Consider the following 24,781-nt stretch of genomic DNA (forward strand, 5'->3'; position numbering starts at 1 on the left):
CAGAGCTAGGAGGAACTTGAAGACGCAGGCTTAGACTTGAAAGAGACTTTCAGAGAAGCGCAGAATCTTAGCCACTGCCTTATTTTGTGGCCAGGAGCTAGTACTCCTGTCTCTGGGCCTCCTGTTCCCTGCCTGCACTACAGGGCCCTGGAACCCTGCCACATCACGTGTGTGGGAGAAGAGGCTGTGGAAGTGCCCAAGAGCACGTCAGCTCGGGGCCCAATTAGTTTTCCGTCCAGGCAGCAAGGTTGGAAGAGGGAAGCTTCTCACCTCCTGTTCCCTAAGGATGGGCATTCCTTCTCTCCTTGGGCAAGCAGGTCACAGCTGTGAGTCAGACCTGTTTGGGGAGGCCTGCCCATCCCCTGAGAGTTCTATTGTAACTTCTCAAAGGGCCTCATGAGAGGGTTAAACACCGTCACATTACTGCTAATTTGGGGCTGACTTCCCCATTCAGCGGGTGACAAAGCCGCTGCCTGGTGTTTGCTCAAGGGCCTCTCAGGAATGGGACCACACACCGCAGGGGAGAGAGAGAGAGAGGCTCTGGCCCCCTCAACCAGCCCTGGGGCTTCCCTCAGTCTTCCCTCCCATGCACCTGTTTTTCTATAAGGGAACCAGAGTGGCCAAGGGGTACTGGCCCGCCATCTTTGGATCCTGCCCCAGCTCTCAACAAATTTCCCTGTGTTTTTCCCAGCATCACCATGTGGGGAAGGAAATAATCTGTCAGCTGAAGTATACAGAATCATCTTTGGAACTGGAAGGAAATTTAGGAGTTCCTAACCTGGAATCCAGGACCTCAGTTTGTTGTTTTTTTAAATAGACATTTTTTTCTAAGCAAAGACTTTTAATGAAATAGCACAGTAATAAAAGTAACAGTAATCCCTCCCCTCTGTCTTATTTTTTTTATTTTTAATAAAACACATTTTTATTTACAGTTTTCGGTTCCAATTTTTATCCCTCTTTCCCTCCCTCTCCTACCCCCTCCCTGAGGCGGCAATCAGATATGGGTTATATATGTATGATTATGTAAAACATTGCCATACTTGTCATTTTGTACAGGAAAACTATTAAAAGAAAAAAATGAAAGAAAGTAAAAAATAGCAGGCTTCAGTCTGTTCCATCAATATCAATTCTTTCTTTGGAGGCGGATGGTATGTTTCAGCAGTAGCCCTTTGGAGTTGTCTTGGATCATTGTATTGTTGAGTCATTCACAGTTGTTCTTCATACAATATCGCTGTTACTGTGCACAATGTTCTCCTGGTTCTGCTTATTTCACTTTGCATCAGTCATGACCTTGTTTTTTAAAAAATGTTTTGATAACGATTTCAATAGAATTGACTTCCTTTGTAACCCTATGGATTGTATTTAATGCCTTTAAGAATATTATACTGACCAGATTGCCAAAGGGCTCTACAGCACAAAAAAAGGTTAATAACCCCTGATTTAGAATAGAAAATGTGAGAATATAGACTGTTACAGTTGGGAAGAGCCTTAGAACATAAGATGTTAGTATGAAGAAGGACCATAGAGCACAGAATGTCAGAGCTGGGAGAGCCCTTAGAACACAGGATGTCAGAGCTGGGAGAGCCCTTAGAACACAGGATGTCAGAGCTGGGAGGGCCCTTAGAACACAGGATGTCAGGGCTGGGAGGGCCCCTAGAGCATAGAATGCCAGAGCTGGGAAAAACTTTAGGACAGATAATACAGGTGATGGGAGACTTTAAACAGAGAACCTAAGAGCTGAGAAATATGTTAGAGATAACTATTTCAACTCCCTTATTTTACAGATGGGGAAACAGGTAGAGTTATCCATTCCTACCTGGCAGATTGAAGGTACACTTCAGCAACTCGAACAATAATAAGCATGCAAGTCTCTCTACTCTTTTACTTTATTAATAATAATAATAACTGACATTTCTAAAGCACTTCAAGGTTTGCAAAACACTTTTCTCTCCACAACCCTGTGCAGTATGCAACCCAAGTATCACCAATATTATTATTATTATTATCACCCCATTACTACCTGTGTTTTACAGGTGTGGAAGCTGAGGTCCAGAAAGGTTATGTGATGAGATGATACAGCAGGTAAATGTCTAAGGTGGGGTTTCCTCACAGCATTGTGAAATAAGGAGTACAGGATTCAAGTCCAAGTCGTCCTCATCTTTCCCATGCTCCAATCCTGCTAAGCCATTTTGAACCTTTGCATCTCCCTCCAAGCAGAGTACCTTGTACATAGTAGGTGCTTAATAGACACTCATCAAAAAAAGAATTGATAATAAAATAGCTGATGCTCCTATGGCCCTGCTTTACAGAGAAAAAACCTTACATATTATCTCCTTTTATCTACCTAGGAGATAATGTTCCCATTTTACTGAAGAGAAAGTCGAGTCACAGAGCAGTTGTGACTTACCCAAGGACACCTGAATACAAGTGGGATTTGAACCCAGGGCTTCCTGATTCTTAGTCTAGCAGGCCATCTGCTCTGCTTCTCTAAACAAATGTCCTAAGTTTTGTGTTTCAGCAATAGAGAAGAAAAACCAGGTCACTTTTTCTTCTTCACTGAGTTGACAACTTCTCTGAGATTGACCTGGTGTGGATGAGGCCTGACCAGCTTCAGAATCTGTTTCCTCCACCTTGAGAAAGGACTTTGGGGTGGTACACCAAAGGCCCTAGACAAAGTTGCATAGAGACCTTGAAAAAAGACAAGTGGGTCAAACCTTCCCCAATACTCAGCCCTTTGCTCTCTACTTAACAGGCCTGGTCATTGCCACAATATTTTAAAACCAGATGGGGTGTTGGTGGCCAACTACCCAAGAAGAATCCTCTCCAGAATGTGCCAAAGAAGTGGTCACTTTGATTTTGCCCAAAGACAATGAATGGTCACCCTAGGTGGTTTGTTCCACTCTTAAATAACCATTAGGAAGTTTCTCTTGGCATCAAGCCTATTTTCCTCTTAGCCCTTTCTACCCATTGTTTCTAGTTTTTCCCTCTGGGGTCAAGCAGAATACATCTCATCCCCTTTCCATAGGACAGTCTTTTGAATGCTTGAAAATGGTGGTCACAGCCTGTCTGAGCCTTCTCCTTTCCAGGCTAACTGTCCCCCAGTTCTTTCAACTGCCCTTCATAGAGCATGCAAGGCCCTTCTGGACACTCTACAGTCTGTGGATGACCTTCTTAATGGTCAAGTCCAGAAATGAATACAGTATTCCAAAAATGGTCTAATCAGAGCAAAGTCCTCCAGGACTATTAACTCTTTATCCCTGAGCATCCCCTGCATTGTCTCTCATCATGCAGATCCAGATCACTTCAGCTTTCTTAGCTGCTATATCCCATCTCCTGGGTTCCTTATAGTGAGTGCCTAGTACATTGTAATCACTTAAATGTTCTATCACCCTATCTATCTATCCATCTATTTCTTTGCATCCATCTCTCTACCCATCCATCCAGCCATCCATCCAGCCATCCATCCATCCTTCCATCTATCCATCCATCCATCCAACCATCCATCTATCCATCCATCCATCCATCCATCCATCCATCCATCCATCCATCCATCCTTCCATCTATCCATCCATCCATCCATCCATCCATCCATCATCCATCCATCTATCCATCCATCCATCCAACCATCCATCTATCCAACCATTCATCCATCCATCCATCCATCCATCCATCCATCCATCCATCCATCCATCCATTCATCTATCCATCCATCCATCCATCCATCCATCCATCCATCCATCCATCTACCTATCCAATCCCCGAGATCATTTTTAGACAAACTGGCACCTAGCCATGCCTCTCCTGACTTGTATTTTTTAATACAACCATAAAACCTTATATGTATCACTATTAATTTTTTGTTTTTGTTTTGTTTAGTTGTTTTGGTTGGGCAATGAGGGTTAAGTTACTTTCCCAAGGTCACACAGCTAGTGTCAAGTGTCTGAGGTCAAATTTGAACTCAGGTCCAGGGACAGTGCTCTGCAGGTGGTCCACTGTGCCACCTACCTACCCCTATTGCTTTGTTTTTGTTTTTGTTTTTGGTGAGGCAATTGGGGTTAAGTGACTTGCCCAGGGTCACACAGCTAGTAAGTGTTAAGTGTCTGAGGCCGGATTTGAACTCAGGTCCTCCTGACTCCAGGGCTGGTGCTTCTATTACTTTTTATCTTATTTAATTTGGCCCAATATTCTAGTCAGTAAAAGTATTTTTTGGACTATGATTCTGTCATCCAGTGTGTTGGTTATACCTTCCAACTTGGCATCATCTGCTAATTTGATAATCCCACCATCTTTGCCCTTATCCAAACCATTAGTAAAAATATTTAACAGCTCAGATCCTTGGGATGCCCCCACTGGAGACCTCCTTACTGTTGGGGGAAAGAAAATATGCAAAGACACTTTGTGTGCGGGTGCATACAAGCATTACATACAATCAGTTTAGGGAACTCTTCTACTAAAGCAGATCACTTTGTACTTCTCAGTTTATAGCTTTAGAGGATGCCTGGGGGAAGGGAGAAGTTGAATGACTCTTCCAGGGTCATACGGTCAGTATGTGCCCGCGGTGAGACAAAATATATCAATCGGTAATTTTATTGGGAGAACACCAGGAAATCAAAGATCAAGAAAAGCCTCATGTAAGAGGTAGTTGGGCAGATTTCTGAAGGAAACAAGAAATTCTAAGAGATAGTGGTAGAGAGGGAGTGCATGGTGGTGACAGGGGTAGATGGTAGGAAGAAAAAACAGTACAAATGCCCAGAGACCAGAGATGTTCCCTCCCCTCCAGGGGTTTATAGCAGAATAGGGAGCTCAGGTATGGACACAATAATAAACTCACTTTGCCATTTTTCTTCATTTAAAATGCTTTCTTCCCAATAATCCCACGAGATGTAGTGCAAGTGTGATCATCCTCATTTCATAGATGAAGAAAAGTGGGGCTCAGAGAAGTGTCCAAGATCACCCAGCTACTGTCAGTACTGGGGTTCAAATATAGGCTTCCTGATTCCAATTCTATTATAACATTAATGCAGTTTAGAGTATGAGAAGTGTCTAAGAGAAGTACAAGGAAAGCGCTACAAATTCAAATGAAGGAAAAGATGCTTCATCTGCTTAGGAAGGGAGATGGGGGTGACAAGGGCACCAAAGGCTTCTGGAAGGAGGTGGTGTTAGATCTGGCTCCTACGGATCAGCATATGATATTGTCCATGGCAAACTAAGTTTTAAGTGAGTCGGGAAATGTTTTTTTTTTTTTCGTTTGTTTTTTTTTTTGTGGGGTGATGAAGGTTAAGTGACTTGTCCAGGGTCACACAGCTAGTAAGTGGCAAGTGTCTGAGGCTGGATTTGAACTCAGGTCCTCCTGAATTCAGGGCAGGTGCTTTATCCACTGCACCACCTAGCTGCCCCCAGGAAATGTTAATATAGATCAAGGGCCCTAGTGAGGCAATTCCAAGGAAGCCTCTGTCATCTCTCCTGCTGGACTGCCTGGTAGGTGCTAGGAGGTCCTCAAGAGCTGATTTCACCCTGAAGCTGACTCTAAGTGGCCTGAACAGTGAATCAAGTGCTACATTTGAAATCTGACAAGCTTGGGTTCAAATCCTCCTCTTTTCTTGTTGTGTGTCCTTAGATAACTCACATGACCTATTTGGGCCTTAGTTCTATCTTTTGCAAAATTAACTAATAATAATCGGATTACACTGAAATAGCGCTTCAAAGTTTGTGAAGCACTTTACATATGGTATCTCATTTGATCATCAACCTGGGGATGGAGGTGCTATTATTACCCCCATTTTACATATGAGGAAACTGAGGCAGACACAGTGAGTCTCAATCTTTAGCTATGCTGGAATGTTGGCACTTGGTGTCCCAATGAAAAACCAATATCCAGGGTTGTTCTAGCTTGGATGGATGACATAAAGCCTGGACCTACTGGGTAGAGACATTCATTTCTTCATGAATAATACAAAGAAATACACTTACAAATACTTTTTCCACAGCATCCCTGTGAGGTTGGGAGAGGAGAGGTTGTTATTCTTGCTATAGATGAAGAAATTGAGGCCAGGGAAGGAAGGAGGGAGGAAGGGAGGGAAGGATGGAGGGGAAAAGGAAAGAAAAAAGGAAGGAGGAAGGAAGGAAAGAAGACAAGGAGAGAGTAGGGGTGGAAGAGAAGGAGGGAGGGAGAAAGGAAAGAAGGAAGGAAGGAAGGAAGGAAAAAAAGAAAGAAAGAGGAGCAGCTAGGTGGTACAGTGGATAAAGCACTGGCCCTGGATTTAGGAGGACCTGAGTTCAAATCCGGCCTCAGACACTTAACACTTACTAGCTATGTGACCCTGGGCAAGTCACTTAACCTACTTAACCCCCATTGCCCCCCCAAAAAAAAGAAAGGAAGGAAGGAAGGAATAAAGAAAGAAAGGAAGGAAGGAAGAAAGAAAGAAGGAAGGAAGGAAGGAAGGAAGGAAGGAAGGAAGGAAGGAAGGAAGGAAGGAAGAAAGAAAGAAAGAAAGAAAGAAAGAAAGAAAGAAAGAAAGAAAGAAAGAAAGAAAGAAAGAAAGAAAGAAAGAAAGAAAGAAAGAAAGGAAGGAAGGAAGGAAGGAAGGAAGGAAGAAAGAAGGAGGAAGGGAGGGAAGGATGGAAGGGAATGGGGGAGGGAAGAAGGAGGAGAGGGAAGGAAGGAAGGAAGGAAGGAAGGAAGGAAGGAAGGAAGGAAGGAAGGAAGGAAGGAAGGAAGGAAGGAAGGAAGGAAGGAAAGAATTTATTAAAGGCTTACTATGTGCTGAGCACTGTACTAAGCCCTGGGGGTCCACATACAAAAGTAAGTCAATCCATGTTTTCTAGGGGCTCACATTTGTACGAGGGAGACAACACATTTAAGGGAGTGGTGGCTGGGGTCGGATGTTCTGGCCCCTGAAATCCCAGGAACTGGTGAATGGAGCCAGGATCACACAGCTAGTAAATGATAGAGTCAGGATTTAGGAGCATAGAAGCCCAGATTTATAGCTGGAACTGACCTTAGACATGCTTCCTGTCTCAGCCTCTGCCTCTCAGAATCTCCACTTTCCTCCCAGATTCAGCTCAAATATCACCTTCTGAAGGAAACCTCCCATGATTCTCTCCAGCTGCCAGTGCCCTCCCTCCTCAGACTACCTTGCATTCATTTTATACCCATTACATATCTTCATGCATGTTTACATTGTTTCCCCCAGTAGAATGTAAGTTCTGTGAGGACAGGGACTGCCGGACTTAGTGAGTGCTTGTTGATAGATGGATTGGTCTAGTTCAAAAGCATCTTCTTTTATTGATACAGCAACTGGAGCCCAGAGAGAAGTGACTTGTCCAAAGTCATAAAGGTAGAACATGGCAAAAACAAGATTTGCACCCAGATCCCCTGGCTCCAAATTCCATGCTCTTTCTGTTGTGCCTCACTGTTTCCCTGGGCCTTTATACACTCAAGGCTTTTTATTCCAAGACCAGGACTGGCTCTACAACAAGAGAAGATCAATTTTCCATCAGTCGATCGATCGATGAACATTCATTGAGCACCCCAGCCAGGCGGTTGCAGCCTAGCAGTGACACTAACGTTTCCCAGCTCCAATGTGGTACCCCGCTGTACCTTCTTGCCTCAGTTTATACACAAGGATCTGTAACTGGCCTCTTAGGAGGACAGCTGGGGACTAATATTAAGCCAAGTCCATGGATTAGCACAAGCAAGGGGACCTGGTGGGGATATTGCCCAGGGAGCAGAGGAGCAGAGCAGGGTTGGCTCGTCAGTATCACTGGCTGGCCATCCAACCCTCCCTCTGAGCTGAGCTCAGCTTCTCTCCCAGCCACTACTTGGGGTACGGGGCAGGACTCCTGCCTGGAAGGGAGAGTGTGGAATTCACCTGGGCATGTGGCTGCCTGTGTAATGGGCCAGGTTATGAGCTGCGTGGGTGAGGGAGAGGGCTCCTTGCTGAGGAGAACACAAGGATCGAGCTCCCATAATAGGCCCCACTTGGCAGCAGGGCACACCCCAGCTGGGGCCCCCACCTTGGCCAGCCGCCTCCCAGGTGGATTGGCCAGACCTGAGGCTCTAAGAGGGTGGGGCTGGGCCTTAGGTCCAGCAGCGTTCCTGAACTGGCGCTCTGGGGTTCCTGTAGAGTTGGCATTTGGCCCGGCCCTAATCCCAGGAGGCACAAGATGCTAAAGGAAAGGGAGGAGTTTGGGGCCCAGCCTTAAATGCTTCAGATCCAGAGATGGCCAGCCCCATGGGGCAGCGCCCATGTACTCTCTCGAGTCCCCTATCTCAGAGGGATAATGAGGTTTCTGCATGGTACAAAAGGGCCCAGGGATCCGAGGATCATACATATTCAGAGCCCCCTCATTCTGCGGAGGAGGCAACCGGAGGCACATTGTGCCTGGGGGATTTGCCTGCTGTTCAGTTTACCACACCTGTGCACAAACTGAGATTTAGACCAAGGCCTGTGCTCTTGTTAGACCTCAACCATTCCCTAATAAATGGAATAATGTATCTGCAACACCATGAGGCTATGTGAGAATAACAGTGAGGCCTTAGAAGGATCATTTCCATTTCTAGAGTATTTAAGTTTTACAGAGAATTTGCCACACAGCCGCCTGTGCTGTAGTGAAAAGAGTTCTGAGCTTGGAGTCAGAAGCCTCGGGTTCGAATAGTAGCTACTTTTGTGACCCAGGGCAAGTCACTTAACCTTTCGAAGTCTCAGTTTACTCATCTGTCAAATGTGGGCATTGGAGTAGATGACCTCCGACATCCCTTCCTGATCTATGTTCTGAGGACTCTGATCTAGCTCTGACATTCTGTTTCTAAAGTCTTTTTCAGCTCTGACATTCTGTGTTCTAAGGCCCCTCTCAGCTTTGAGATTTCTGTGTCCTAAAGCCCCTCCCAGCTCTGACATTCTGTGTTCTGAAGGCCCTCTGAGCTCTAAATTTCTATTCTAAGTTCCTTCCCAGCTTTAAATCTGGGATCTTATGAACCCTGTGAGGTGCAGAAGACAAATATGATTATTACCTTTTTTTTGGATGAGAAAACTAAGACTCAAAGAATGTTAAGAGACTTGTCCAGGGTCACACAGCTAGTAAGTGTGGGTCTCTGTGTGATATATAAAAAACTCTGGGAGTTTCTCTTTCTCTGTGTGTGTGTGTGTGTATAGACATATCTATCGATAGATAGATGGATGGATGATAGACATGCATATATATATATATATATATATATATATATATATATATATATATATGCTCTGGGAAAGAATACAAGCCTATGAGATAATGAAGGCCTATATGATACTATGGGATACACGTGTCTGTGCTATGCTGTGTCTGTGTACTAGCATGTCTTTGTGACAATGTTCCTTTGTGGTACAGTAGGCCTGTTTGATAATGTGGCTCCCTGTGACTCCATGTGCCCATGTGATGATAAGCCTCATTTGTAATCACGTTTACACAGCAATACTGTGGCTTTCTAGAATAGGCCATCTCTGCTTGATTACATGGCCTGTTTGATAATGACAAGGTGACACTGTTGGTCTGAGATAGCATGCCTCTGTGTGATGATGTAGTTTAATGGGATCACAGAGTCTTAAGTCAAGTAGTATTTATTAAGCATCTGTGTGTCTATCACTATGCTAAGCATTGGAGACCCAAAAGAGAGGGAGAAAGGAAGAGGGAGAGGGAAGGGGGAGGAAGAAAAAGGCGAGGGGGGGGGAAGAGACAGAGACAGAGACAGAAAGACAGAGAGAGATAGAGACAGAAAGAGATGGGGACAGAGAGACAGAGAAGGGCAGAGAGGGACAGAGAGGGACAGAGAGAGAGAGTTCTACTTGTGAATTTCCTGAGGAGATGATTCCTCCCAGGCTGAAACAGGATTTCACAAGCCTTTCTCACCCTGGACCACGTCCCATCTGACCTACCTCTCCCTGAAATGAATCACCATGCAAAGTAGGCCATATATAAAAATAAATAAATAAGCCCCAGCTATTTATGATTATTATTAATAAGGACAACATATCTCTACTTTTTAGCACAGATATCCCCAGATGGAGGCACCAGGTACCAGACAATCACGTATGAAATATAGAATGTCTTGAGCTTGAACTATGCCACTCCTGGGGTCCCTGTCGTCTAATAAGGTCACCCCAAATAACTCAGGCAAACCAAGATCTGCTTGGCTGTCTGGTATGTAAACAAGAGGCAGCCTTTGGCAGTCCTGTCCCTGGTGATGGACTCGGCCGGGCAGAGTGGTTGGTTTCCTGTAGAGCATTACCAATTCACCAGCCCAGGCGGGACACCTCAGCCTTGAGCTACCAGGTGCTGCTTGGCTTCAGGGCCCAGAGAAGGAGAAGCTACCCTGAGGGAGCTGGGACTGATTCTGGCTCACCTAGGAAGCTTTGGAGCCTCTGTGGGGACAGTGGGTAAAGTCCGCAGGGGAAGTACCCCCAGGTCCATGGGTACCCACCTGGAGCCAGGTGACCGGCCCTGGGCACCCGCACCCACCTGCTCCAACATTGGGTAACTAACTGGCTGCTGAGACGCCCATGTACCATAGCAAAACGCAACTCTCCCATCTGAGGCTGTGAATCAGTGTCTGCATGCAAGTCTCTGGAGCCCCACCCTGGCAACAAGCCCAGGGGCCCCAGGGAAGGGAAGGCTGCTACAAAGACCCAAAGCAGCCCATAGGGTTCAGAAGCCGGCCCTTGTAATGTGGCATGGACAAACAGACAGGTCACTACAGATGTTTGTGGTAGACTTGTTCCACATTCAAGATAGAGTCACTGTGCAGCAGAGCTGGAAGAAACCTTAAGGAATCAGGGACTCATAGATCTAGAGGTAGAAATGGACCTTAGAGATCCGACCTCCTTATTTTTCTCTCTTTTCTTTTTTAAAAATTAAATTAAATTTTAAAAATTGACAATTACATGTAAAGATATTTTTTGAGTTCCCAAATTTTCTCCCACCATTCTTTCCCTCCCCATTCCCAAACAATCTATCTGATTTACAACCTCCTCAGTTTACAGATGGGGAAAACTGAGGCCCAGAGAAGTTAAGCAACTTGCCCAGTGTTGCACAGGTAGTATCAGAGGTGGAATTTGAACCCGGATCCTCTGCCTATAGTCAGTTCTCTCTCTCTCTCTCTCTCTCTCTCTCTCTCTCTCTCTCTCTCTCTCTCTCTTTCCCTTTGTGGAGCAATGAGGGTTAAGTGACTTGCCCAGGGTCACACAGCTAGTAAATGTCAAGTGTCTGAGGCTGGATTTGAACTCAGGTCCTCCTGAATCTAGGGCCGTTGTTCTAGCCACTGAGCCATCTAGCTGCCCCAGTCAGTTCTCTTTCTATGCTTCTCTAGAGCATCTAACCCAAACCCATTTATTTTACAGAGGAAGAAACTGAGGCCCAGAGAGGCACCCAAAGTCACATAGCTATCTCTAGCAGCAGCACTGAGATCAGAACCCAGGTCATCTCCAGCCAGTGTTCTTTTCTACTACACCCCTGGGAGAGCATGATCTTTCTTTGTTTCTATTTCCTTGTCTTTCCCTTGGCTGGGTGGGGAAGAGAAGTTTGATAGCTGGTGATTAAAGAGGAATGTAGGTTCAACACCCCAAAGTCAGCTATGTAATAAGGAGGCCGAGAGTGAGCCTGCATCTGGAGAACGGGCCTGGGAGCCTGATCCCTAGTGCCCAGCTGGCCAAATCTTATCCTGGGCCTTGGGGGCTCTGGGACACATTTCCTTGCTCCTCTGAGTCCCAAGAAGAAGCCAGATGCTCTGTACTTCTAGGGAACCTGAAGGCAGTTAGTTTGGGGAAGAAGATGAATAATTCACATGTCTGGAGCACTTTAAGGTTCATGGATTCATAAGATTATAGATTTAGAGCTGAAAGCCCCTTATCTTAGAGATGACTGAGGCCCAGGGAGATTGAATGGTTGTCCCAAAGTCAGAAAGGTAACAATTGGCAGAACTGGAACAAAACTCTGCCTCCACAACTAGCCCTCCATCCACCACCCCAAGCTGCTTGAAATTATATCTAGGTAGGGGGCAGCTAGGTGGTGCAGTGGATAAAGCACCAGCCCTGGATTCAGGAGGACCTGAGTTCAAATCTGACCTCAGACACTTGACACGTACTAGCTGTGCGACCCTGGGCAAGTCACTTAACCCCCATTGCCTCACCAAAAACAAAACAAAAACAAAAAACCCCGAAATTATATCTAGGTGGAGTAACTCAGAAGTCAAATATCATCCCAGCTTTTATTAGCTGTGTGCCCTTGGGCTAGTTGCTTCACCCTTCTGAGGGTCAGTTTACCCACCTGTAAAATGAGAATAAAATACATTCCCCAGCTTTCAGGATTGTTATGAGGCAAGAGCTTTGTATTTTATATAATAGCCCCTTGGACTATTTCCTCTGGTCTCCACCCTTGGCCTCCCCACTCCCATTCAGGCAATAACATGATCTGGTATTGAGACAGTCTTCTGTACTAAGATCCCAACCCATTTTCTTTCATTCATTCTAAGCCATACTTTAAACCCCAACTCAAATGCCACCTCCTTCAGGAAGCCTTCTATCATCACTTGCTGGTAAGAGCAACATTCCCCCTCGGACTTTGCATTGTTCAGTAGTTTCAGTCACATTTGACTCTTCATGACCCTGTTGGGGTTTTCTTTTCTTTTTCTTTTTTTCTTTTTTGCAGGGCAATTGGGGTTAAGTGACTTGCCCAGGGTCACACAGCTAGCAAGTGTTAAGTGTCTGAGGCCAGATTTGAACTCAGGTCCTCCTGAATCCAGGGCCGGTGCTCTATCCACTGTGCCACCTAGCTGCCCCCATTGTGGTTTTCTTGGCAGAAATACTGGCGTGATTTGCCATTTCCTTCTCCAGCTCATTTGACAGATGAGGAACTGAGGCAAACAGCATCAAGCGACTTGCCCGGGATCACTCAGCTAGTAAGTGTCTGAGGCCAGATTTGAACTCAGGTCCTCCTGACTCCAAACCTGGCACTTTATTCACTGTACCACTTAGCTGCCTAGGAAGCAGGGATGTTCAGTTTGGAGAAGGGAAGACAGTGGGTAGAGAAGACTGAAGAACATGATATCTGCTTCCAAGTACTTGAAAAGCTATGATGGGAAAGAAGGATCAGACTCGTTGGGCTTGGTCACAGAGAACAGAACCAGGAACACTCAGGGAAAATTACAAAGAAGCAAATTTAGGCCTGAGTAAGGAAGGCCTTCTTAACAAGTCGAGCTGCCCAGGAACTAGGACAGGCTGCCTTGAGGATGAGAACTAAGAGGTCTTCAAGCAAAGATCGGATGACCACTTGCCATATGTGTTGTAGTGGAGATTTGGGACTAGAAGATTGCCTTCAAACTTGGAAATTCTGCTATTCTTTGCTCTAAACTTTGTAGACTACAGTCCCCTAGACTGAACATGTGGCTCTGCACACAGCAGACATTTAATAAATATGTGCTGAATGAAGGAAATCCTAGGGCAGCTAGGTGGCTCAGTGGATAGTGCATTGGGCCAGGAGTTATGAAGACCTGAGTTCAAATCTGTCCTTAGATATTTAATAACTATGTGACCTGGACAAGTCACTTAACCTTTGTTTGCTAGTTTCCTCAACTGTAAAATGGGGATAATAATATATACTTCGCAGGGTTGTTATGAGGATCAAATGAGATAATATTTGTAAAGTGCACAATGCCTGGCACATAGTAGATGTTATATAAACATTAGCCATTTTATTGTTGTTATTACTATAGTTGTTGTTGTTGTTAGTCTGTGTAGCACCAAGCCCAAGAAGTGAAGAAGGTGATGATCTTGGACTGACAATAGAGCACTCGCTCCTTGAGGGCAGGAACTGTTCACTTTTGCCTTTGACAGTATCTAGCACATAGTAGGTACTTAGTAAATCTAGTTGATTAGTAGATTTTTCAAAGTGTCTTTGGCCACCTTTATTGATTCATTCAGTAAGCATTTATTGAGTGTTGTAGATCACGTACTAGGTGCTGATGTCATGCATTTATAAAACGAAATAATCTATATTATTGACATATGTCAATGTCAATGTCTATGTCAATATCTATGTCTATGTCTATATCTATATCTACATCTACATCTATACACACAAATAAACAATCATTATAAGGCCTCAAGGAGCGTATATTGCTAAAGGAACATGGCGCTTTGAAGGAAAGAATGGAGATGACATGTCCCAGGCAAGTTAAACCACCACTAGCACCACCTCCTCATCCACCCCTCCCCTCACACCCTGATGGAGCCTCTGAATCCTGGGTCTCTAAATCAAAGAGTCTTGGGAACAGCAACAACACCCAGACCCTGGACATCATTGAGGAGAGCTATCACTTTGGAAAGGACACTCACCTTCCCTAACACCAACTGCTATCCAACCACCATCAATTGACAGAGCTGCACAAGAGTCTTAGGAATCGCAACACTCCCCCAGACCACTGGTCATACTTCTAGGTCAGCCCCTGCAGCCGCCATTCTGGGAAGCAACCCCTGTGGAGATGCAGACTGGGAACTGTTCCTGCAGGGGCTGCAACCATGGTTACCAAGGGAAGCAAAATCAAAACAAAAACTAAACTAAACAAAAATCAAAAACAACCTTTCTCACCACCCATGTCCTTGGCCCTGTCACTTGGTTCAACATCAGAAGCTGATAAGATTTTATCAGTAGAAATAATATTAAAGAGGGATTTCTTTTTTTCTTTTTACTAAAGCATTTAGTGTCTTTATATTTTTAATCACAAAAGTATTTGATTATCCAGTTACATGTAAAGATAGTTTGCAACATTTGTTTTTTATAAGATTTTGAGTTCCAAATTTTTCCCTCACCCCTCCCCAAGACAGAAAGCAATCTGATATAGGTTGTATATGTACAATCATATTAAACATTTTTCTGCATTAGTCATGTTGTGAAAGAGGAATTGGAACAAAACGGGAAAACCTAAAAAAAGAAAAAAAAACCCAAAGTAGAAAGAGTATGGTTCAATATGCAGTCAGATTCCACAGTTCTTTTTTCTAAATGTGAAGAGAATTTTCCACCATGAGTCCTTTGGAATTGTCATGGATCATTGTATTGCTGAGAATAGCTAAGTCTATCACAGTTGATCATCCCACAATGTTGCTATTACTGTGTATAATGTAAAGAGGGATTTCTATCTGCTTTGCTGCCACACCCTAAGGACTATGTGACCTTTCCTTCTGATTTGCAGTTAAAACATTCCATATATGTTGTCTTCCCCATTAGAATGTGAGTTCCTGGAGAGCAGAGATGCTTACTTTTTATATTTGTATCCCTAATACTTAGTATATAATAAGTGCTTAAATGCCTCATTCATTCATTCATTTATCAGTTCATCTATCCATCTCTCCATCTGTCTGTACATCCACCTGTCTACCCTCTGTCAAACCATCCATCTATCCACCATCTGTACATCCATCCCCATCTGTCTGTCCATCCATCCCTCTGTCCATCCATCCCTTTGTCTGTCCACCCATCTGTCTAGCCATCCATCTATCCATCCATCTGTCCATCCATCCCCATCTGTCTGTCCATCCATCCCTCTATCCATTCATCCCTTTGTCTGTCCACCCATCTGTCTAACCATCCATCTGTCCATCCATCCGTCTGTCCAACCATCTGTTCACCCATATGTCAAACCACTAATCTATCTGTCCATCCATCCATTTGTTGTATTGGAATATAAACGCATTCTATTCCGTGAAGTTAGGATAATTCAGTTTCTATGAGTTTAGAGGTCTTTAGGAATTTAGGGCTGAATTAAACTTGAAAGACCACCAAACCCAAGTCCCTCATATGTCAGATGAGGAAGCTGACATTCAGAAAAGATATGTTCAATACAACACATAGAACATTTCTTGTTAGTCCTGCCTACAGAACACTGACGTGGAGATGAGGCACAGCCCCTGTCAAGTAGTGATGGAAAGCATGTGCAGAAATAACCATAATTCACAATATTACAGGAAAAAGATATAATATGACCACAATCCTGTAAAGAAAACAACTTTGAAAGACTTCTGAATTCTGATCAATGTAATAGGAAGATGCATGTTACAATGGAAAAAGAGCAATGGGTTTGGAGTTAGAAGACCTGGGTTGGATAACACCTCTGTGTGATCTGTCATGATCTGTGTGATCTTGGCTATGCTTTTACTTCATCTCTCTGGGCCTTAGTTCCTTCATTTGTCAGATGAGGAGATTGAACTGTTTCCTTTAAGCTCAAAATCTGTGATCCTATCCAATCATGATTTCAGAAGACTAAGGGTAAAACATGCCTTGTGCCTCTGAGCACAAGGGGATCTAGGTATAGAATCAGAGAATTTCAGATTTGGAAGAGACTTCAATGGCCATCTAGTTGAACACATACTGTCCAAAGTATATTTGCAACATATTTGCCAAGAAGTCATCCAGCCCTCACTCGAAGACCTCCAGTGATGGGGAACCCATGATCTCCCACTTTCAAAGAGTTCTTGTTAGAAGTGAGGGATATATTGTCAGATGTGGCAGATATGTAGATTCATTTGGCTTTACTTGTATTTTTATGGTACATGAAAAGGTTCTATGGGGACAAAAGAGAGAGGAGTCATTAGGAAATGGTAGTGATATAAGGAAAAAGAAAACTAGACTACAGACTGGATTTGTGTTCACTCACAAAAGGAACTCCCAGGTGAAAAAATTCTGGTCAAGCAGGTCAGTACCTTCTCTATCATGTATAGTCTTAGGGATCTGCCTAGGACACAGGGAAGTTAAGTGACTTGCCCAGGTTGACATGTTAAGTGACTTGCCCAGGGTGACATAGATAGTATGTGTTTTGGTCAAATGGTATGCATGATTTTATAGCCCTTTGGACATAGTTGCAAATTGTTCTCCAGAATGGTTGAATCAGAATACAACTTCACCAACAGTGCATTAATGTTTTAATTTTCCCACATTCCATCCAATATTTGTCATTTTCCTTTTCTGTCATATCAGCCAATCTGATAGGTATATGGCAGTAGCTCAGAGTGGTTTTTAATTTGCATTTCTTTAATCAATAATGATTTAGAATATTTTTTTCATATGACTATAGATAACTTTGGTTACTTTGTCTGAAAACTGCCTGCTCATATCCTTTGACCATTTATCAATTGAGGAATGGCTCTTTTATCTATAAATTTGACTCAATTTTTTATATATTTGAGAAATGAGGTCTTTATCAGAGAAACTTGCTGTAAAATTTTTTTCACAATAAATATTACTATGTATTTCCATCCATCCTATTTCCCCCTGGCTTATCCTCTCTCTCTCTCTCTCTCTCTCTCTCTCTCTCTCTCTCTCTCTCTCTCTCTCTCTCTCTCTCTCTCTCTCTCTCTCTCTCTGTTTCAGGTTATTTGTCCAGTTGTTTTCAGAGGCCCTAGGGGCCTGTAAGTTTTTGGTTCTTCCAAGGTGGTATGATTTAGGGGAAGGTGTATTTACTACTCTCCTGGCCTGTGCTCTGGTCTGCGAGCATCCTTAAGCACTCTTTTCTGCCTGGACCCATGACCTGCTCCCCTGTGGCTGCAAGCTCTGGTGTGTTAGTGCCCATCCTGAGACCCAGGACTGTGACCCAGATCCAAGTATGGGCAATGCAACAGAGTCCTGCCCCCAGTGCCAGCAAAGTGACCTCTGTAATTTCCTTCTGACCAGTTGTCCATCCCCCTTACCGTGTATGGACTGAGAGGTCTGGAAACTACCATTGCCACCACCGATTCAGTCACCCCTGAGGCCTACTCCTGCTTTGCTGGGGCCTAGTCTGTGCTGGACTTCACTCCACTCTCATTCTGGTCCAACAGACCTTTCCTGCTGACCTAAGTTGTCTTGGGCTGAACATTTGTTTCATTTCATTCTTTTGTGTGTTCTGCTGTTCTAGAATTTGTGTATTATTTAAAGGTATTTAGAGGGGTTTGGTTGACAGCTCAGGCAAGTCACTGCCTTTTCTCTGCCATCTTGGCTCTGCCCACTAATATATGTCAAAGGCTAGACTTGAAGCCATTTCTTTCTCCTTTTGAGGTTGGTTCTCTATCCATTCCATCTCTCTCTCTCTCTCTCTCTCTCTCTCTCTCTCTCTCTCTTTCTCTCTCTCTCTCTCGCTCTCGCTCTCGCTCTCGCTCTCGCTCTCGCTCTCTCCCTCCCTCCCTCCCCCTCTCTCCCTCTCTGTCTGTCTGTCTGTCTCAAAAAGGAAAACATTAATAAAATATTCCTCCCCCCCACATACAAAGTGCATCATAGTTGAGGAAATGATGTTGTCTAAAGATGGGCATGAGGAAAAGCTTCATGGAAGAGTGGGAACAGTATGAACAAAGGGGAAGGGCATGAAATTCTATTTTCTATTCAAGGTAGCAGAGAATTATCCAATTTGTTGGAAACATAGAGAACCGCAAAAGGAATAGTGATAATAGGGCATGATATGGTGGAAAGAGAACTAGGTCTGGAGGCAGAGGGCCTGGGTTTAAATCCTACCCCTGACACTGTGATAACTGTGTGATCTTAGATAAGTCACTTACCCTTGAGCTTCAGTTTCCTCAATCTCAAAATGAGGAGGTTGGACAAGATGGTCACTGAGGTCCATTCCAGCTCTCAATCTATAGACCTATGATCTTGCAAACTTAGATCAGCCTGGTAAGGGAAGGCTGTACTTGATTGTGGGGGTGGGGCTTGAATGCCAGGCAGTGGAGTTTTAGGCAGGTAAGACTTTTGAGCAGAGGAGTGGCATAAATAAGGCATCTGTGTGACTGATAGATAGGAGCAGGAAGAAACAAAAGATGGAGAGACCTGTTGAAAAGCTACGGCAATAGTCTTGGCTGGTTGTCATGAGGGCCTGGAATAGGGTGGTGAGGACAGAGAGGAAGAAGGGTGGACTCCATTGGACATGGCTAATCTGGGATGCAGCTCCTGATTCCCAGTATTGCCCCGGCCCTGGGCTGGGCTCCTCTCCTGCCAGGTGCTGCTGCTCCGGTCAGGCTAACGGCCCTGGGAGCACCTGATTCACCTGATTCAGCCTGAGCCTGCCTGCCTAGGCAGCAGTTACCTCCCTGGCTCCGCTATGGCAATTTCCCCTGGTTATTATGACGATTATTATCCTTTCGTGAGTAACTTGGCCACCACGGAGTAGTTCTATCTGTCTCCACACAAAAGGAGCTTTGTGTGTACACAAGGCCCCACTGTGGGCCTGGGCCTGCTGGGAAGGGGAGGCCTGCTTTGGGACCAGAGAGGTGGGAGGCACCAATTTCGCTGGGAGAGTGACTCTCACCCATGTAAAGAGGGGACTTACTGGGCCCTGGTGGGCAAGGAGCCCAGTTCCCAACCTGAGCCCTTCGGAAGCAGCTCCTAATCCCCCAGGCTAACTTGCCACTTGCCCCAACAACTCCACCCACCTCTGGCAGCCATGAAATGGAGCTGCCAAAAACACATAAAAAGCCAGAAAATTGAATGCAACACCAGCATGCTAAAGGGGAAAGAATGCTGACTCCGGAGTCAGACTGGATGGGGCCCAGCTCCCAGGTCTGGGCCACTTACTACTTCTGTCGACTCAGGCAGATGGCTGAATAAAGTGAGGAATATGCTATAGACTGGCTAGTGTTCTGGAACTGGAGAAGGGGTGAATTCAAATCCTGCCGCTGCCACTGGAAAGCTTTGTGACTCTCGGCAAGTCACTTAACCTTTCTGAGCCTCAGTCTCCTCTTATGTAAAAAGAGGGGATAAAGGGGCAGCTAGGTGGTGCAGTGGATAGAGCACCAGCCCTGGAGTCAGGAGTATCTGAGTTCAAATCCGGCCTCAGACACTTAACACTTACTAGGTGTGTGACCCTGGGCAAGTCACTTAACCACAATTACCTCACTAAAAAAAAAAAGAGGGGATAAGACTAAGGTCCCTTCCAGCTCTAGATATCTGTCCTTTAAGCTGCAGGGTGCATTCAGAGAGGCAAACATCCAGAATGAGGGGGGTATTCTCTGCCCCAGCCAGCAGAGGCCAGTTAAAGGCTGGCTTGGCTTTAAAGACCATCATAATCTGAGTCTGGCCTACTTTTCTAGACTCATTCGATTCAACAACCATTTTTAAACTAACTGCTGTGTGCCAAGCACTGTTCTAGGCATTGGGCAGATAGCTGGATGGGAAGATAGATGGATGGATAGAGAGAGAGAGAAAGCATGAGAGAGATAGGAGGGAAGAAAGGGAGGAAGGAAGGAAAAAAGGAAGGAAGGAAGGAAGAAGGGAAGAAAGAAGAAGGGAGGAAGGAAGGAAGGAAAGAAGGAAGGAAGGAAGGAAGGAAGGAAGGAAGGAAGGAAGGAAGGAAGGAAGGAAGGAAGGAAGGAAGGAAGGAAGGAAGGAAGGAAGGAAGGAAGGAAGGAAGGAAGGAAGGAAGGAAGGAAGGAAGGAAGGAAAGAGGGAAGTCTTGGATTTATTAAGACAAGTATGGGGGGCAGCTAGGTGGCGCAGTGGATAGAGCACCAGCCCTGGATTCAGAAGGACCTGAGTTCAAATCCAGCCTCAGACACTTGACATTTACTAGCTGTGTGACCCTGGGCAAGTCACTTAACCTCAATTGCCTCACCCCCCCAAAAAAAAAAACTCAGACATGTATCCAATGTGAAATTCAAAAAGGGCAAAAGAAAAAAAAAAGCATGGTATGATGAGAAGACTCAAAGCCAAACTGAGCAGATGTTGGGGGTGGTAGTGGTGGTGAATGCTAAGGGTAATATGGGCTTTAAAAAACTACATGGGGGGGGGTGATAGAAAACCCTAAGAAAGACTAGAATTACTGCTTATAGTGTATGATAGGAGGAACAAATTGTAAGGTCCCCACCATGATGACTACTTGGCTTTTTTTTTTCCATAAAATGGTAATGAAACTGTTTTCAAGATTAAATGGAATAAGTCTCTGGCCATTGATGGGGCTTTCTGGGGGCCCACAAAAGTGAAGTCACCAGCTCCTCCCTCAGGCTTAACATATGCATCTGACCAATTCACTGTCATGGCCAGCTCCAAGGCCGAGTAGCTGAACCCAACCGAACCACTTCTGTATCTTTGCTGAATATATTTTCCATGTTATGACTAACTTCTTTTGTGAACTGTTAAATGGTGCAGGTATGAATCATTTTTTTCTAATTCTGAACCAGCTTGAATGGGAATAGGTCTACCACTGGGTAGAGATTCTGATGATAATGGACGATGGCATGAAGGCTGAATCACTCAACTCTATTTGCTTTTCCATTTTCCCTTCTGAGAAAAAAAGGCCTTGGCCTGAAAATGCCAAGGCAATGTAGAAGACAGTGAAGCAGTATTTAGATACCTCAATAAGTTCAAATCATCAGGCCCGGACAAATGACTTCTTAAAATACTCAAAGAACTGGCAGCTGTGAGCCACTCTTGGTGATCTTTGAAAAGCCCTGAGTGAAGGAGGGAGGGAGTGGAGAGTGGGAGAAAAATTTGGAACTAAAAATCCTATGAAAACAAATGTTGAAAACTAATCCTTACATGTAACTGGAAAATAATAAAATACTTTTATAAAAGGAAAAAAAAAGAAAGGGACTGAGTGAAAGGGAAAAGGACTGGAAGACTAGAAAAAAGTTGAATTATCAAAAACGAGAAGAAGGTGGAGTATTCCAACTCTAGATGACTGAACGTGGCATTTACCCCTAGCAAAATTCTGGAATAATTTATTAAGGAAATGCTTTGCCAAGTTAGAAAGGGAAACCATAAATTTTCAGGCTGTAGAATAAACCTACAAAGTCCAATCGTATTTTTACATTAGCAGTAGCAAGTTCCAGAAGACATTAATAGATAGGAAAGTTACATTCAAAATAACTACAAAATGCATGAGATATCTGCGATTCGGTCTAATAAAGCTGACTCCCTATCTGCAGAGATGAAATTCTAAAACGCCCCATGGCTATGGGACACTACATATAAGGTCTGATTTTTTTTCAATATGTGGATTCATTTTGCTAAACTTTTTTTTTTTTACTTTTTTCTTCTTTTTTATAAAGTATCTCTGACACTACTCATTTGGCCATGGACCGGTTATATCCCTAGGCCTCAGTTTCCTCAACTGTGAAATAAGAGAAATTGGACTAGGCCATTTCTGAGGCTTCTTCCAGCTTCAGATCTATAATCCTTTGATCCCATCATGCCTCCCTTCAAGAAATAGGGGAAAGGAATTCAATGGGAAATAAAGCTGATGTAAAAAACAGAAGATATTACTAAATATCTATTTTTTAAAAAACAAAGGTTAAAGGAAGCAGTGATCACAAAAATCCAGCGTAGTTTCATCAAGAATAGGAGTACCTAGGGGGCATCTAGGTGGCCCAGGGGATAAAGCACTGGCCTTAGATTCAGGAGGACCTGAGTTCAAATCCAGCCTCAGACACTTGACACTTACTAGCTGTGTGACCCTGGGCAAGTCACTTAACCCTCATTGCCCTGCAAAAAACAAACAAACAAACAAACAAAACAAAAACCAACCCTCCCCCCCCAAAAAAAAGAATAGGAGTACCTAGACTAACTTTGTTTCCTTTTCTTTATGAGCAGTGAAGCACCTACTATATGCCATCCATAGCTTAGCACAATGGCTTGCACATAGTGCTTCATCAGACATTATTACTAGAGTGGTGGTTTTGCCTTTCTTTGTGTCTCTAGTGCCTGGCACATAGTAGGCACTTTAAAATACTTATTGACTCACCGAGTACATCAGACGAATGCTTGTATTTAAGTTTGCCAATATTTCAACAAGGCATTTGACAAAATCTCTTTAGTGCTATTTTTTTTTCAAGATGGAGGGAGATGGGCCAGATGATAGAACAGATAGGTGGCTTTAAAGCTGGTTCAGTGACCTGATCCAAAGGGATGGAGTCAGGTCTCTTCTGGACAGCCCTTGGCCCTCTGCTCTTAATATCTTTGTCAAAGACTTTGATGAAGACATTGATGGCATACTTGACAAAGTGGCAGGTGTTAATAGGCTAGTGCTCAGATGGCGAGGTCCAGATTCAGGTCTTTCAGATTCCAAGGCCAGCATTCTTTTCACTGTTCAACTGTATTATTTTTCATCTTAGAATCCCCTGAGCTGAGAACGATCCCTTGCACATAGTAGGTGCTTTCTAAACGTTGATTGTAATTGCTTACACTAGCTATACCTCTTCCTGTACCATCAAGGGATGGATTGTCAGAAGTCCATACCAATTAGGTCCATAGAAGGGGACCTAATTGATAGAATGTTGGATTTGGTATCAGGAAGGTCTGAGTTCAAACTTTGCCCCGGACAGCTATACATGAACAAGTCACTTTAATCACTATCAGCCTCAGTTTCCTCATTTGTAAAATGGGGCTAATAATAGCATCTATTGCCCAGGATTGTTATGAGGATGAAATAACATAGATAAAGCATTTGTCCAACCTCAATGTGCTATATAAATACTAAGTGCCATCAGTATCCTTATCACCATCATTATTATTACCCTCACACAATGAAGACCAGGGATTCATAAATTCAGGCTGGTAGAACTCAAAGGGATCTGTGAGACTGCCTAGGCGAATTCTCTCATTTTAGTAGGTACTTAATAAATGTTGATTTGTTGGTATAGTGATTGATTTTACAGATGAGAAAACAGATCTAGAGAGGGGAAATTATTTGCACAAGGTCACACAGCAAGGAAGGGTAATTCTTTGAATTTGTGAGACACCAACAGTATTCTCCATTTATGAACATTAACACCTCCCAAAGAGTATTCTTCACAACCACCGTGTAGGGTAGGTAGGTATTACCATCATCCCCATTTTGTTGTTGTTCAGTCAGTTTCAGTCATGTCTGACTCTTTGTGACCCCATTTAGGTTTTTTTTTTTAAAGTTTATGGTGGGGGCAGCTAGGTGGCGCAGTGGATAGAACACCAGCCCTGGAGTCAGGAGGACCTGAGTTCAAATCCGGCCTCAGACACTTAACACTCACTAGCTGTGTGACCCTGGGCAAGTCACTTAACCCCAATTGCCTCACCAAAAAAAAAAAAAAGTTTATGGGGGCAGCTGGGTGGTGCAGTGGATAGAGCGCTGGCCCTGGATTCAGGAAGACCTGGTTTCATATCTGGTCTCAGACACTTGACACTTGCTGGCTGTGTGACCCTGGGCAAGTCACTTAACCCTAATTGCCCTGCAAAAATAAAAAAAGCATCTATAAAGTTTATGTAAAATTGTTTTTTTTTTCCAATGACTATAAAGATTTTTTTTTTGAGTTCCAAATTTTTCTCCCACCCTCCCTTCTCCTTCCCCTCCTGAAGCCAGCAAACAATCTAATGTTGGTTATACATTACAATCATGTTAGACATATTTCCACATTAGGCATGTTGTAAGAGTAGAATCAGCACAAAGGGGGGGGGAACGTAAGAAAGAATAAACAGCAACAACAACAAAAGTGAAAATAGTATGCTTCAATTTGTATTCAGATTCCATAGTTCTTTCTCTGAATGTGGAGAGCATTTTCCACCATGAGTCCTTTGGAATTGTCTTGAATCATTGTATTGCTGAGAAGAGCTAAGTTTATCACGGTTGATCATCACACAATGTTGTTGGTACTGTGTACAGTGTTCTCTTGCTCACTTCACTCAGCATCAGTCCACTTAAGTTTTCTGGGTTTTCCTGAAATCTTCCTGCTCATCATTTCTTATAGCACAATAGTATTCTATTACATTCATATACCACAACTTGTCCAGCCATTCCCCAATTGATGGGCATTCCCTCGATTTCCAA

The sequence above is a fragment of the Dromiciops gliroides genome, chromosome 3 (genome assembly GCF_019393635.1).
Source record: "Dromiciops gliroides isolate mDroGli1 chromosome 3, mDroGli1.pri, whole genome shotgun sequence".
Classification (NCBI taxonomy): domain Eukaryota; kingdom Metazoa; phylum Chordata; class Mammalia; order Microbiotheria; family Microbiotheriidae; genus Dromiciops; species Dromiciops gliroides.